A 15,812-nucleotide genomic window follows, 5' to 3' on the forward strand; every position below is an offset into this window, starting at 1 on the left:
GGGACCCCTCTGCATCATCGAGATCAGTGTCGGATGTCAGAGACTCATCAAGGGAGTCAACGTGCTTCCTCTTGCACGATCTCTTCCTGGGGGGTTCTTCCAAAGAGGCTTCAGAAGGACCTCCAGGAGGGGGAGAAACCCCAGCGGGGGTAACCTGAGGCCCGGGGGCACCGCTGTCTAAGGACAGGGGGACTGCCAACGACCCAGTCTCCGTATGTAGGGAAGGAGCTGGGGAAACCGTGGAGGTAGCCAAGGAAGATTTGGCTAAAGCACTCCTCATAGCCCTGAAGGCGGGACCACCAGAATCCTGGGAGGGTCCCACCTCCGTGGCCACGACAGTGGACGGCACTCCTGCCGCCGACGCACCAAGAGGGAGACCTGGGACCGAAAGCATCAATCCCGAAGCCTCCCCCCAGGGCCGAGGGAAGAAGTCCGTGTACTGAACTCCGACCCAAGAGCCGGAGTTGGAGCAAGGGTCGGACCCGACCCTAACACCTCCACAGGTTCCACCAGCACCGGCTCCAACGGTGCCAAAGCTGTTGGAGGAGGAACCACAGTAGGGGAATGGACCATCGGCTCCGAAGCCAAATGGGCTGGAACCGAAACCAGCTTTTGGAACACCGGAGACTGGAAGAGTCGAAGGAGCACCCTGTCGATGTCCGAATCAGACATCTTGGATGATCTAGAGGATACCGATCGGGCCCGAACCGATTTCTCCATCGGCTCCGAAGGGCTCGGGGACCGGCTCCGAAAGGACTCAACAACTATCGGCTCCGAGGAAGGTTTCAAGGAAATTTCCCTCGGTGCCGATAAGGACTTCGGCTCCGAGGGGGAAGAGTCTGAGCCGATAACCCTTATCGGCTCCAATATCAGTGGAGCTGATGAGGGTGACCCGCCTCTCGATGCCCCAGACCTCGGCTCCGAAACCAGAGGGGTCGAGGCTGGAGGCATCGAGGCAGACCGTCCCGACCTCGGCTCCGAAGTCCGTGGAGCCGATGGAGAAGTCTGCTTAGCTTTTTTAGCGGTCGGTTCCGACTGACTGGTCGGAGCCGACGATTTCTTCTTTTTAGAAGGAGACGGAGAGGAAGATAAAGCCTCCTCGAAGGAAGGCTTGATTAATCCCTTGAGGATTAATTTGTTTTTCCTCTCCTGAAGGACTCTAGAAGAGAACGCGTGGCACACACTACACGACTCTTGTAGGTGTTTAGCACCTAAGCAATAGACGCACGAGGAGTGGTCGTCCGTTATGGACATTTTAAAACCACACCTCGTGCATTTCTTAAACCCGAACAGTTTGTGTTCTTTGGACATAACTGCTATGCCACAGAACCTATCTAAGAGAAAAAACACTAAACTTTAAATTCAACAAGTTTAACAAAGATAACCACAATATATATTTATATATATATATTTTTTTTTTTTTTTTTTTTTAACTAAACAGTAGACAAAAAACGAGATAAAGAGAGTCAAGACCCTCTAACTTAAACGGGTACTTGACCCAAGAAAGATACACCAACAGCAAAGTAACAGGGGAAGGCCCCCTCTAACTAAAACGGGAAACCTTCCCTGACTAAAAAAATCACGAATTCACCAACAGAAATTCACCAATCACACAAATATAACAACAATAGCTGTTAAAACAGCTTTTGGGTTCAAAGTAAGGAAATCTGTGACAGGAAAAAGCCTAATAAATAGTACTTAGCCCAGCCAATGTTGAGACCACGTCTAAGCTTGTTAGCGGCAAACGAGATCTGGGGGATTAGTGGTGGTGCATCCTGGGATAAAGATAGCTCAGCCAATAAGAGGCCTCGCTCTATAGCATAAGCGTGCCGAGTCGGAGCAGAGGGATCGGCTCCGAACCCATCAGTACAGAATGTAGGCGAGATAGGATCACATAACATCCGTGGTTTCGGCCGAAACCGCGGACCGCGAGTGTCGGTCCTTTTCCTTACGCTTTTTAGCTAATTGAGAAGTCGGAGTCTCCGACGGCATTTTGTAAGCAAAAGCGGGACCAAAAAACTCCTCTGCAAACTCCGACCGACGTCTAAGTGTCCGTCGGTTGAAGGAAGCACAGGCTAGACAAGCTGATACGTCGTGGTCTGGGCCTAAGCAAGGAAGGCAGTAAGAGTGGAAATCCTTATGAGGCATTTGTTTCCCACAAGTTAAACAATTATTTACTTTTTCTGACATCGGCTGAGGCAAGAAAGAGTCCCCAACGGGGTACTTAGCTTTTTAGAAGTCTTCGGTAGTAGTAATCTCTGGATCTGACCGACCGGCACTTGCGAACAGCTTCTGCTTCGGGCACCGCGCGGCAAGAAAGACTGAGGAAAATTGCATCGGCTGATGCCTTTATACCCAATTCACAGCAGCTATGACGTCGGGTGAAGTGCAACATCAGCCGAGGCCAGACCCAGACTTTGGAATCCGGCCGACCGAAGGGCTGCCTGAGGCAAGACAACCCATATGTTGGGACTGCAGATGCATCCTTGAAGGACATCCCTGTGGACAATCTGAAGGTGTGGAGACTATGTTGCAGGTGTTTTGATGGGTGAGAAATAAGATCCTCACTGAGATCTAGTATCCTTGGGAGATACTTAAGGTGAGACCATAGAAAGGGGAACCACACCAGATGAGGCCAAAAGGGGGTAATGAGAACTACTGAGCTCTTCAACCTGCTGCCTTTCTACAGAAATTTTGGAATCAACTGAAGAGGAGGGTAAGCATAAAGGTGCCCCGGTGGCCAAGGTGGAACCCAATCTCATCCCTCAGTGATTCACCCATCGGACGGATCAGAGCAAACTACTTGCTGCATTTGTTGTTAAGGGAAGAAGCAACAAGGTCGGTCCCAATGGCTGAAAATCTTGTTCGCTTTTAAAGGATTGAGAAACTACTCGTGAGGAGTCAGAATGGATCTGCTGAACGTCTGCCAGCATGTTTGTTTTTTCCTGGTATGCGTGTTGCAATCAGAAAACGGTCTGAAGAGATTTGCCCACTCCCAAACCCTCATGGCCTCCATGTATAAAGGATAGGATCTGGTTCATCCTCATTTGTTGACGTACCAAACTGCTGACATGTCTGTGTGAATTGCAATTGTCCCCAGAGGGAGACAATCCTGAAAGGCTTGCAATGTTAGAACTGCCCTTATCTCAAGGACACCAATATGCAACTTGGTCTCAGTACGGGACCATGTGCCTTGGACCAACTTTCCCTGAAAATGCCCCACCCCCAATGAAATGCTTCTGTGGTCACTGTGGTTACTGGAGGGAGGGGGAGAACGGTCTTCCCAGAAACAGAAAGTTTGACTGCATCCACCATTGGAGATAGTGTTTGCAAACTGAAGTCAGCCAAAGTGAAGTCAGCTTGATCAGAACAGACACACACTGGTTAAGAATGGACCACTGAACAGCCAGTGTCCATTGTAGAACTTGCATAAAAAAACCTTGCTAAGGGTACTAGGATGGTGGATGCTGACATGCACTCTAGTGCTTGAAGAATGAACTTTGTTGGGGGAGAAGGGAGATCCAGCAAAATCTGAATTGTTGTCAGAGAGAGAATACAATGTAGAGGCAATGAAGAGACTTGTGCTGACGTATTAAACTGCGTTCCTACAAATTCCATATTCTGAAGAGGAGTGGGCTTTGAAGATCTGGACTAGATAATCCCTGGCTTGAATAAGTTGATGCTTTGTTGATGCCATAAATATGGAAACACCTGGAATCATTTCAGCCTCAGGTGAGCTGTGACAACCGCCACATATTTGGTAAACACATGGAGGGTTGTGGCAAGTCCAAAGGGCAGTGCTTTGTTTTGGTAACGATTGGCTTCAAGCCAAAAGAGCAAGTGTCTCCTGGAGTGTTTCCTCATTCTGATATGATCATATACATCCTGAAGATCTATGGAGCACATCCAATCATCCTTGCATAGATGTGGCAGAGCTGACTGGACCGTAACTTTTCAGAATTTTGACTTCTTGGCATATTGGTTTAGACTGCTGAGATCTAGAATCAGTATTAGGACTCCTGTTTACTTTGGCACTAAAAAGAAGTGAGAACAAGTTTCCATATCCTATTTGTTCGGTCGGGACCTTTTGGATGACTTGTTTTTCTACAAGTTTTTGAACTTCATGGGTGGCATATTCCCTCTGAGTGGCACGTCAGGGAGTTTCCTCCAGGGACTTGGAGGTGAAGGGGAAAAGGGAATGTAGTAACCTCTGGATATTATTTTTAATACCCAGGTGTTCTTTGTTATGTCTGTCCAGGCATCTAGTGGCAGTGATAACACCAGACTGATCCAGAAATGGACAGCTGGGCAGCGCTTCAGGAGTGCTGATAGGGTTTATTGGGAAAAGGTTCTTTGAGGCCCTGATTTTGCAGACCTCCCTACCTTTGGGACAGCACCTACCATTGAAACCTCTCCCTCTGGTGAAGTGTCCCTGCATGGATCCTGGAAAGGACCCTTAAACTTTTCAGAACCAAGATTGCTTCCCACCTTATTTATGCCTTGAGAAGATCCTCTGAGGAATGGAAAACTTGATCCCCATGGCAGACAAGGTCTTTCCTTCCTGCTCACTATGGGTAAGTGTTTTTCCCTTCACAAACGGTGAACAGTCAAATGGGAAATTAATGAGAGACACCTTGAATGGTTCTGCAAAATTGCAAAGCCTCATCCAGACATGTCTTCTAAGAGGTATGCCTGCACAGGCTGCTAGTGAGGTGCCTTCTGCAGTATGCACGATCAACCTCACTGAGGAATTATCAAGGGAAGTTAACAGTCGCCAACTGGGAGGAAACTTTATTCAGGTCCCCCTTCGACAAGGTCTCTGCAAGAGTGCTGGTAAGTTCTTTAACCAGGTCTCTCTACAAACATATAAAATGCGCCAAAAAAATCTAATTACCTCAACCTGAAGATAGCCGAAACATGTATGCGCTTTCTATAACTGTCCAATGCCCGAGACTCCTTGTTTGGGGGCTGGACAGTAAAGCTTTGTTTGACTAGCTCCTTTCTTGTGGCTGCTGACACAACAATGGCATCAACTGGGATTATTTTACTCCAATGTAAGTGGTCAGAATGGAGACCATGGAATCTATCTGAATGTTTTGGAATTTGTTCAACTTTGTCCATTTCCTTCCAAGCCTAGTAGGAAACTACACCTACGAGTTCATCTGCGGGGGAGGGGGGCTACCCTGGATCTGTGACCCCCAGAGAGAATTGGACCCTAAATATCGAAGGCCCAAGTGGAAGGGACGGATCCAACAAGGTCAGAGATGAAGTCAACCCCTCACAGCCAGCACTGACATCTTGGATCAGAAACCAACTCTGATCTGACAAACTGGGCAGGGCTGGTCAGGGACACGGAAGGAGTCGAGGAAAGAAGTTTCCTCAGCTCCAACATAGACTCTCTTGGGGCACCTGGATCCTGGGGTTCCTCAACCGTAGATCAGAAAGGAAATTACCAATATATGTGTAGGAGCTCTCACGGATCCAAGATGGGGTGGAAATGCAAAATCCCCATCTGAATGTAACCATTGAGGAGAAACAGCATCATCCTGTCCATATCCACTTCAGAAAAGCTCCCTGAAGACCTAGAGGAAAATGCTGAAGAGTACCCGGATTTACCTGCTGCTAGAAGGATCCAAGAAGGAGCCAGAGGAGATTGTCTGCTCAGAGGTACTGGTGTACGACTCCAAACCTGCGGATCCCAAGCCTTAGGATCCAAGGTTGTCCTACTCGGCGTGGAGGAGCTAGAAAACAAAATTGTATCCGTTGGATCAGAGGGGGATCTAGGATCCGAAGTGGGTTTAGTCACAGTCTGATCCCAGAGAACTCTCAGATCCAAAAATGTTTTAAACTTGCTATGATTCAAAGTTGTCAGATCAAAAATAATTTTGCCCTGCTGAGATCCGAAAGGGACAGATCTGGTAACTAGGTTTTTTCACAGGCAGTTCTGGCGAAGCCCTCTGGGAGGCAGAAAGAGCTTGCCTTTTGAGTACCTTTGAACTGGATGGAGGGGGATTAAGCTCCACAAGTTAATAGCCCCTTTAGAATGAGCTTGTTCTGTTTGTTGGAGATGGTCCGAGGTTTAAAGGGTGCACAGGTAACACGGTCAACATTTAAGTGAATGGGACCCAAGTAACAGACGCACTTCTTGTGGGCACATGAGTTTGGGATTCTGTGCCCACAAGAAATGCATCTCTTGAACCCTGCAGGTTTATCTGAAATCTCTAGTTTTGTACACACACACACACACACACACACACACACACACACACACACACACACACACACACACACACACGTGCGCACACAAAAGCAACCACAAATCTGGTACTACAGTCCAACGAGATTCAACAAATAAAAAAAAGTGCCTTCTGGGAAAGCAAGAAAGTGCCAAAGGTACAGTGAAAAGGGTGAAGGACAGCTCCCTAACACCTGTGAGAAGCTAAGAGAGGGAAAATAAGTACAAAGTACAATAAACGACAACTAATAGGAAAATATAGCAAAAGAAGATAGAAAGCAGCAATTTTGAATACCAAAAGTACTTACCTGAAGCCGATACTCACGACCATGTTCTGGATGCAACTGGCGGCAAATAAGACCTGAGGGGTTAGAGAAGGTATGATGCATTTATGGTACAGGGAGGAGCTCGAGACTCGGATCATAATGCAGCAGAGTTGGATCCGATGTCTGATCAGAGACCAAGCAGTGAGGAAGAATTAAAAGAACATAAGAAACAACTGTACCTGTAAAAAGGATAAGCAGAGGAAAAAAACACCAGCCATGGTACAGAAGATTTACTACTCAGCAGAATGGTAGGAAAGACAGAAGAAAAATATTTAAAAGCTTTTAATGACCTGTGAAATTAACTAAGATGGAAGATAGCTAAAGTTTAAGATTAGGTTAAAAGAAGGTTGAATTAACTCACGAGACACTACTTTTAAATCTCGAGAGAGGAACCTGCATCTGTTTGCGATGGCGGCAAATGAGACCTGAGGTAATGGGGATACAGCGAGAAGCCTGAGAGCTGGATCTGAAGACTGGAGTATGTGGCCAAGTCAGATCAGAGGACTGTATCTGAACCAACCAGTTTAGGAAGAATGAAAAGGACATCAGATCCACAGTTGATATGCTCGGGTAGTCTGCCACTGAAATAAGTTGCGACAACACGCTGATTGCGTTTATACTTGTATTTAACTGCAGGGCTGTTTCCCAAGCAGCCGCGGTCAACTTGCAAGGGGGTATGAGTGCCTCCTGCTTTTCTACTATATGAACATTTTTTTAATTTCTCCAAATCTTTTGGGTTTCAAATACCGTGACGGGAATGGACCCCATTCCTAAGTCAAAGTACAATTAAAGTTCATGAAATTAGTAATGTTTGAATCTTTAATGTCACCAATAAGTGCTTAGGTTCATAGTTGTGTACTAGACTAACAGCCCTGGAGACTATATAAGCCTAGCCCAAGAAGATTTCCTGGCATCATGCTGCTCAAAGTTAGTTCCCAGTGCCCCTGTCAAGCAAGGCCACTGAAGTGATCCCTGGGATGAACTTCCTATTACCCATCCACTCAAGATTTCTCTTAAAGAGGGCTTGTGAAGTGCTCTGCTTGACGTGAATGGGAAGTTTGTACCAGAGTATGGGAAGTCTCTGGGTTAGGAACCTGTCCCTCCCTCCAGCATGTTCTGTTTATAGTGGTAATGAGGTTTAGGTCCCTGGAGCATGTGACAGGGAGGGATTTGGATTTCTTTAGGTGTAGCATATCTAGCAGCTCTCGGTCAGACATGGCTTTGTAGGTCAAGCAGAGATCGCCTCGCAGTAGGCGATGAGACAGAATACAGCTGGAGTTTTTTTTAGCCTGTCCATATAGGGCATATGTGATTAAGGCCCAAGATCCTCTTAGTGAGGTAATTTTTTGGCCTTTCCAGTTGTTGCAGGTGTCTAGTGAAGTACATACCAAATGAGGTGTTGTACTCTATAAGAGATCTAATGAGGGAAGAGTAGAGAGGGATTATGACCTCTTTCTTCTGGATGAGAAACCTTTTGTAATTAGATGTGGCACATAGGACTTTGACTACAGTGGCAATGTGATCAAAGGAGAGGTTGCTGTCAACCTGTGTCCCCAGGTCTCTCATCACACCTTCGATGTTTAGTGAGCTACCACATTTTTCCCAAAGAGAAAGTACAGTTTTGTACCTACCATAAATGTAGATGTCCGATAGATATGCAACTGCAGTCCCGACATATGGGTTGTCCTGCCTCAGGCAGGCCGTCGGCCGGATTCCAAAGTATGGGTCCGGCGTCGGCTGATGTCGCCTCCTCCCCGACGTCAGAGCGGCTGGAGTATAAAGGCATCTGCCGACGCCATCTTCTTCAGTGTTTCTTGCCCCAGATGCCAGGTGCCCTCCAAGGAAGGCTAAATTTTGTGAATGGATAAGCAAAAAATTCCAGACATGCACAACAGTAATAAACAGATACACCATAACAGATATCCCCAGCTAAAAAGGAGAGGGGGAATGGACCCAAGGAAAAAAGCAGAGGGGTAGGAGGGAGGGAAAACCTGACTGCAGTTGCATATCTATCGGACATCTACATTTATGGTAGGAACAAAACTGTACTATGTCCTTCAAGAATGCAACTGCAGTCCTGACATATGGGTTGAATACCATAGCCAAGCTGGGGGTGGTAGGATCTAAGCAAGGGATGGTGTAGCTAAAAGACCCTGAAGGACTGCAGAAGCGAAGCCTGCTCGGGATCTGGAGTATAAAGGCAGGTTGTAGTGTTTGGTAAATGTATGCACGGAGCTCCATGTAGCAGCCTCTAGAATGTCCTTTGTAGCCACTCCTCTTAGAAAGGCTGTGGATGTGGCTATAGCTCTGGTTGAGTGTGGCCTAATATTGGCTGGCACACCCTTTCCATGGAAGGAGTAACAGAATCTGATGCAGTGTCCAATCCATTTTGAAATTGTTTGTTTGGAAACTGCCTTTCCTTGCACTCCAGCAGCATAGGCTACAAATAGTTGGTCAGACTTCCTGGTGGTCTTTGTTCTGTCCAAGTAGTAGCGTAATTGTCTGTGTATGTCTAAAGTATGCAGCAGCTTTTCCCCTTTATTTTGAGGATTGGGAAAGAAAGTAGGCAGGTGAATTGCTTGATTTAGAGACACCCTGGATAACACTTTTGGCATGAATGAAGGATTGGTCCTTAGAGAAACTCTGTCTTGATGAAAAATGAGAAAGGGAGGTATACTGCCATGAGGGCCTGTATCTCCGAGACTTTTCTTGCTGAGGTAACTGCCAACAGGAAGACAGTTTTCCAGGAGATAAATTGCATTTCTGAAGATGCTGCTGGTTCAAAAGGAGGAAGAATTAATTTTTCCAAGACGTAGTTGAGGTCCCATGCAGGAACTGGTGGTTTTCTGGGAGGTTTGATATTCTTTATCCCTCTTAGAAACTGTCTTAGCAAGGGATGCGAAAACACAGGTGGATCACAGTTGTAATTTGCTGAGATTGCTGAAGCGTGAATTTTAATGGAAGAATATGATAGGCCACTATGAAACATTTCTGCCAAGTATTCTAATATCTGAGGTATGCTCATCACTGATGCATCTTGGCCCTTTTTGGCATTCCAGATGATGAATCTCTTCCACTTGGCCGAATAGGTTTTTCTGGTGGAAGGTCTGCGTGCTTCCAGCAAGATTTCCTGAACCTTTTCAGAAAGGGGGACATGGGTCAAAGTCATGGAACCCTCCAAGCTGTCAGTTGTAATGTTTGCAGGTTTTGATGAACAGTCCTGTAATTGTGTTGAGTTAGGAACAGAAGCCATTGGGGCAAGGGCCACTGTTTGGTGTGAGTTATGCTCAGTAGCAAGGGATACCAATGCTGCCTCGGCCAGTCTGGAGCTATCAATATTCCTTTTGGTTGCTCTGCTTTGATCTTCAGTAACACCTTGGTCAGTAATGGTAGAGGAGGGAATGCATAGATTTTTAGGGTATTCCAGCTGAAGGAGAGAGCATCCGTTCTCCAGGCTAGAGGATGGTGTGTCCTTGAGCAGAACCTGTCCAGGAGGTGATTGAGATGAGAAGCAAAGAGATCTATGTCCGGTCTTCCCCATGCAGTTATTTGTGAGAAAATGTGTGGATGCAGCATCCATTCGTGCGGATCCACGAAATTTCTGCTCAACCTGTCCGCCAGAACATTGTCCTTGCCCGGAACAAACTGGGATTGCAAATGGATGTTCAGTTTCAGGGACTTTTCCCAAAGAACCATTGTTAGTCTGCAGAGGGGATACGAGTGAGTGCCTCCTTGTTTGTTTATATACCACATGACAGTGGTGTTGTCTGTCCTTATTAGCAGATGGCCTTGTTGAAGAGATTTTCCAAAGGCTTCTATTGCATGTATCACTGCCAACATCTCTTTTTGATTTATGTGCAGAGGCATTTCCGTGGGAGTCTATTGACCTTGAATGCATCTGTCCTCCATGTGTGCCCCCCATCCATGATCTGAGGCATCTGTTGTAATGGTTTGACTTGCTTGAACTTTGTTGAAAGGCATGCCTTCGTTTAAATGGTTTGCTTGAGCCCACCACAAGAATTCCCTTTGCAGGCATGGAATGAGTGGTACTACGTCTTCTAGGTTGTGGCTGTGTTGAGACCATAAGCTTTTTAGGTACCATTGTAGCTTTCTCATGTGTAGTCTTGCCAGAGGGATTAGAAGAATGCAAGATGCCATGAAACCCAGGGCCTGCAGGATCTTCCTTGCAGTCAGCTGGGTAAGTTTTGCTAGGCTTTTGAAGTAATCTGGTAAATGCTGTTGTTTCTCCTCTGTGAGGAAAGCCATTTGTGATTGTGTGTCCAGTTTTGCTCCTAGAAAAATAATCTTTTGGGATGGCAATAGTCTTGATTTTTGAATGTTGACTGTGTATCCCAAAGCCTGTAGCAACTGAATGACAGTCCAAGTTTTTTATCAAGGTTTGTTTGCTGTTTGCTTGTATGAGGCAGTCGTCCAGGTAAGGGTATATTTGAATCCCCACGAGTCTGCAATGTGCAACTACTGATGCCAGGCATTTCGTGAATACTCTGGGTGCAGTAGATAAGCCAAACGGCAATGCTGAGAATTGATAATGCTCTGTTCCTGCAAGAAATCTGAGGTATCTTCTGCAGCTGTATCTGATTGGGACATGCAGGTATGCCTCCTTGAGGTCCAGAGTAACCAGCCAAGACCCCTTGCCCAGCATGGGAAGGAGTTGCTGTAACGTCAGCATTTTGAATTTTGGCACAATGAGAAAGGTGTTTAGAACAGACAAGTCCAGTATAGGCCTCCATTGCTTTTCTTTTCTTGGAACAAGGAACAGTCAAATAGAATCCCTGGCCTTGTTCCTGAGGAGGAACCTTTTCTATAGCTTTTATTTGTAACAGCTTTGAAACTTGTAAGAGTGCCTCTGCCCTTTGATTTTGTGGCAGGTTTGGCATGCCTTGTCTCGTTGGTAAGGTGTGGAAGTGGAACCTGTAACCTCTGTCTACTATGTCCAGAATCCATTTGTCCTTGGTTAAAAAATGTGCCAGTTCTTTGAGAAAGGAAAATTTTCCGCCTAGAGGTGCTTCTCTTTGAGCCTTGGTAGGCGGAGTGAAAGTCAAGTCATTGTGATTGTCCCTGTGGTGCAGGTGAACTCCCTGCGCCACTTCTCTGATTTGGTGGTTGCCATTGGCGGCCCCTGTAGGAGCCTCGGTATTGCCCTCTACCTCGAGCACACCTGTTTTTTTCCCCTTTGAAACTTGTCTGAGTCTGGAAAGGACCAATTCTTTGAAGGCCAATTCCTGCTGAATCTGGGAGGCTGTACCTGGAGGAAATCCTTGACTGTCTGTACTGATTTTGCCTTTTCCTCAATAGACTTCAACACATCCTGTGCATTAGCACCGAAAAGCTTCTGTTTTTCCAGAGGTGCATCCAGGAGCTTAACTTTAACATGGTCTGGCAGTGGCTGTTCTTTCAACCAAGCATGTCTACGTATAACGGCCCCTGTCATGGCTGCCCTACATGAAGCTTCCAATGCATCATAACCACACTGAAGAAAATGATTGCTAACCTGCTGAGTGTTATGAACCAAATCCTGCAATGCCTTTCTATCTATAGGCTCAGGAGAGGCTAACTTTTTCTGCAAATCATCCATTAAGTAATCCTGGTACTGAAACATATGAAAAAGGCAGTTGAGTGGCCTCATGGCAAGGGTGGAAGAGGTATAAACTTTTTTGCCCCATCTCTCCAGGGACCTAGCTTCCCTGTCAGCGGGCAGAGGGTTTTTGGCCGAGGAAGTAGCCACTCCTTTGGAGCCCTGTGAAATAGTTTCTAGATCCACAAAGTGGGCCTTAAAGAGATGCTTATCGGTTTCAGGGACCCTGTAATATCCATCAGGCTTGACAGGAGCAGGAGGTAGAGAATCAGGCGAAGCACTGGAGTGAGTATACATCATCAAGGACATCCAACACTGGAGGAATAGCTAAAGGTCTGTGTTGGGGTAGCTTAAGGAAGGTACGTAGCCTTTTCCTGGAGTCAGAAAATTCTTGACCCTGCCACTGAAAATGTTCTCTCATGGAGTGGAGTGGAGAACTTCACCAAAAGAAATATCCTCTGGAGGGGAGGCAGAGGGAATTGAATCCTCAGCATCAGAGTCCTCATAGGCCTGGAAGGATTCTTCCTGGGTATCTGAGTGCTCAGAATCCCCAGAGGCTTCATCTGAAGAGAGGGTGTCAGTCTGCTCAGTTCTAGGCCTTTTATCTGCAGGCGGCTGAGAACCTCTGTCTGGGTGCGGCTGAGAACCCCTGATAAGAGAGATTAGATCTGCAGCAAGAGTCATGATCTGTCTATCAGAAGAGGGGCCCTGAGAAGTAGATTTAGGATGGGCTTTGGCCTGGCTGGCAGCCTTAGCACGTGCAAAGGCCTTGATGGACATGGATACCGGAGGCCTAGCTGCCCCACGTGCAGGGGTAACCTTGTCCACAGGAATGGCGTCGGGTAAATCTAGAGCTTCGGTTTCTGGAGGAAAATCAACAACCAGCACCGTTGAAATCTCCGGGACCGAAGAACGCGTTAAAGTGGTGTCGTCAGCCTGGGGCGGTAGAATTACCGCTTCCGAAGGGATCGATGCACTCGCGGAGGGCTTAGGCGTGGTATCGGTGGACGACGCGGGCCAAGGATGTCGGTCCCGGTCCTTGCGTTTTTTGGTAGATTGTGCTGTCGGTTGTTCCAATGGCATGATATAAGCGAAAGATTCGCCAAAAAAGTCTTCGGCAAATTCTGCCTGGCGCCTGAGTGTGCGCTTATTGAAGCAAGCACAGGCAGCACAGGCCGAGACGTCGTGGTCTGGGCCCAGGCAAGGGAGGCAGTATGAATGGAAGTCCTTATGAGGTATTTGTTTACCACAAGACAAACAATTATTAACTTTTTCAATTTTTTCTGACATCGGCTGAGGCAAGAAAAAATGTTATAGCTTTTAGATGACTTCGGCAACTGAAAACACAGGAGCTGACCGACCGGCACTTGCGAACTGCTTCTGCTTCGGGCACCGCGCGGCAAGAAAGACTGGAGAAGATGGCGTTGGCGGATGCCTTTATACTCCAGCCGCTCTGACATCGGGGAGGAGGCGACATCAGCCGACGCCAGACCCAGACTTTGGAATCCGGCCGACCAAAGGGCTGCCTGAGGCAGGACAACCCATATGTCAGGACTGCAGCTGCATTCCTGAAGGACATATACAATGTACTTTTTGGCATTGAGCTTAAGGTCATGGTTCTGGCACCAGTCACTGGTGTCAGTGAGACCTTTTTGTAGAATGTCATCAGCTGGAGAATCAATAATGGCTCCCAGTTTCCAATTATCTGCAAACTTGGTCAGCCAGAGTCCCTTTGTGTTGGCTTGAACTTCAGAGAAGTAGATGCCAAACAGGAGAGGACCTAGGACCGATCCCTATGGGACACTACTTGTAACTGGTCAGTAGTCAGATTTGGAGTCCGCTACTTTCACAGTGTGGGTTCTATCAGTGAGCCAACTGGCAACCCATCTTATGACATTGGGGTTTTTGCCTAGTTTAGTGAGTATCTATGATTCCTGAGTGAGGAATGATGTTGAAGGCCTTGGCAAGATCTAGGTAGGCTATGTGAACTACCCTGCCTCATCCACAGCTCTGGCGACAGACTTGAAGTCTATCAGGTTGAGTAGGTATGATCTACTTTTTACAAACCCAAACTGCATGGGGTCCAGAGTTTGAGATTCCCTATGTCCTTATTTACAAAGTCCGTGACGATGCGCTCCATAGCCTTACATATCAAATTCGCCAGGCTAATGGGGCGGTAGTTCCCAGGGTCTGTAGTCACTCCACCTTTGTGGAGTGGGATGACCATAGCAGTGGGCCATTCGGTAGGAACAAAGACAGAAATAAGACTGTGATTGAACAGGGTACTCAGGTGTGGTGCCAGTTCACTTTGTAATTCATGTAGAACACAGCCAGGGATATCAGTTCCCACAGAAGCTGTATTCTTGGCTTTGGAAAGTGCGTTTTTTACCTGTGTAGCCGTGATAATAGGGACTTGGCATTCCTTAGGGCATTGTTGCAGGCCCTTTAGGGGGTGAAAGGGGGGTAAAATTCACACTGAACCTGTCAGCCAATATGTTGGCAATATCAGTTGGTTCTGTATATGTATTGCCATTGTGCTGCAACTCAAAGCATATCTGAGTATTGCTATGTAGATTCTTGACATAACTATGGAATGCCTTGTGGTTGTCTTTAGAATCTGCAGCAATTTTCTTTTTGTAGCTAGCTTTAGAGGATTTGATGATGGATCTGTTTTTTGCCGAGGCTGACAAGAACGTTTTTCCAGTCTTGGGACTTCACCCTTTTCTGCAACTCCTTTTGTTGTAGAGTTTGTTGATGGTGGGGGACCGCTAGATTAGCTTCCTTTTTTTTTGGTGGAGAGCATCTTGGCTCTCCTGTTCTTGCACTTGTATGTGTGCTCATACAGTGCATCGGTGTATCACTCAGTCATGCACCTATTTTCCATCTGCATGGGTGTCGTGAAGTTAGCACCTCTGTTTTCAGAAGTCCAAAATTGGCTTTGGAGAAGTTTTTTTACAGTGGTTTCCTTTGGGGAGAGTGGGACGTGGATATCCACGGTGATTAGCTTGTGGTCAGATCTGACCAGGGAGGAGAGGATTACTGGTGTAGAGCAACAGTCACCCATGTTAGTAATGACCAGGTCAAGGATGTTTCTACCCCTAGTGGGAGTAAAAATGAGTTGGTCCAGGGCGTTGGAATTAATGAATTCCAGAAAACATTGAGCAAGTGTGTTGGCATACGAGTAATTTTCCCAGTTAATGGAGGAGTAGTTAAAGTCTCCCAGTATAATGGTTTTGGGTTATACACTAATATTTTCTAATGTGTTTAGGAAAGTGGAGTGGTAGTCTTGGGACATGGTGGGGGATCTATAGCAGGCTATAACCTGGACTGCAGTTTTACCCAGTGTTAGTTGTACCTGAAGTATCTCTCATGTGTTATGTTGGGCTACTAGTCTGGAGGTGTGCATATCCTTTATGAATATGGAGACACCACTGCCTTTAGTGCTTCGGTCCAGGTTTGGGGGCGAAAGTTGTGGTATGAATTATAGCCTGGTAGTTGGTGGGGTGCTCTCCAGAGCCTTGAACCACGTCTTGGTCACTGCACAGATGTCGATGTTCTCCATTTTAAGGAGTGCTTCGAACAAGTGCATTTTCAGATTAAGACTTCTAGCGGTGTATAGCAAGCATTACCCTCAAATTTTGTTTACTTGTAGCTG

At 46.6% G+C, this 15,812-nt stretch overlaps 1 protein-coding gene across 1 annotated transcript in view; it reads right to left on the reverse strand.

Annotated features, from left to right (window-relative positions):
* The window catches only part of ATRX (ATRX chromatin remodeler), a 3,779,564-nt gene that overhangs the window by 2,380,192 nt on the left and 1,383,560 nt on the right, over positions 1-15,812 (reverse strand). The window lies entirely within an intron of this gene.

The sequence above is a fragment of the Protopterus annectens genome, chromosome 15.part0 (genome assembly GCF_019279795.1).
Source record: "Protopterus annectens isolate FY-2018-M chromosome 15.part0, PAN1.0, whole genome shotgun sequence".
Taxonomy (NCBI): Eukaryota; Metazoa; Chordata; order Ceratodontiformes; family Protopteridae; genus Protopterus; species Protopterus annectens.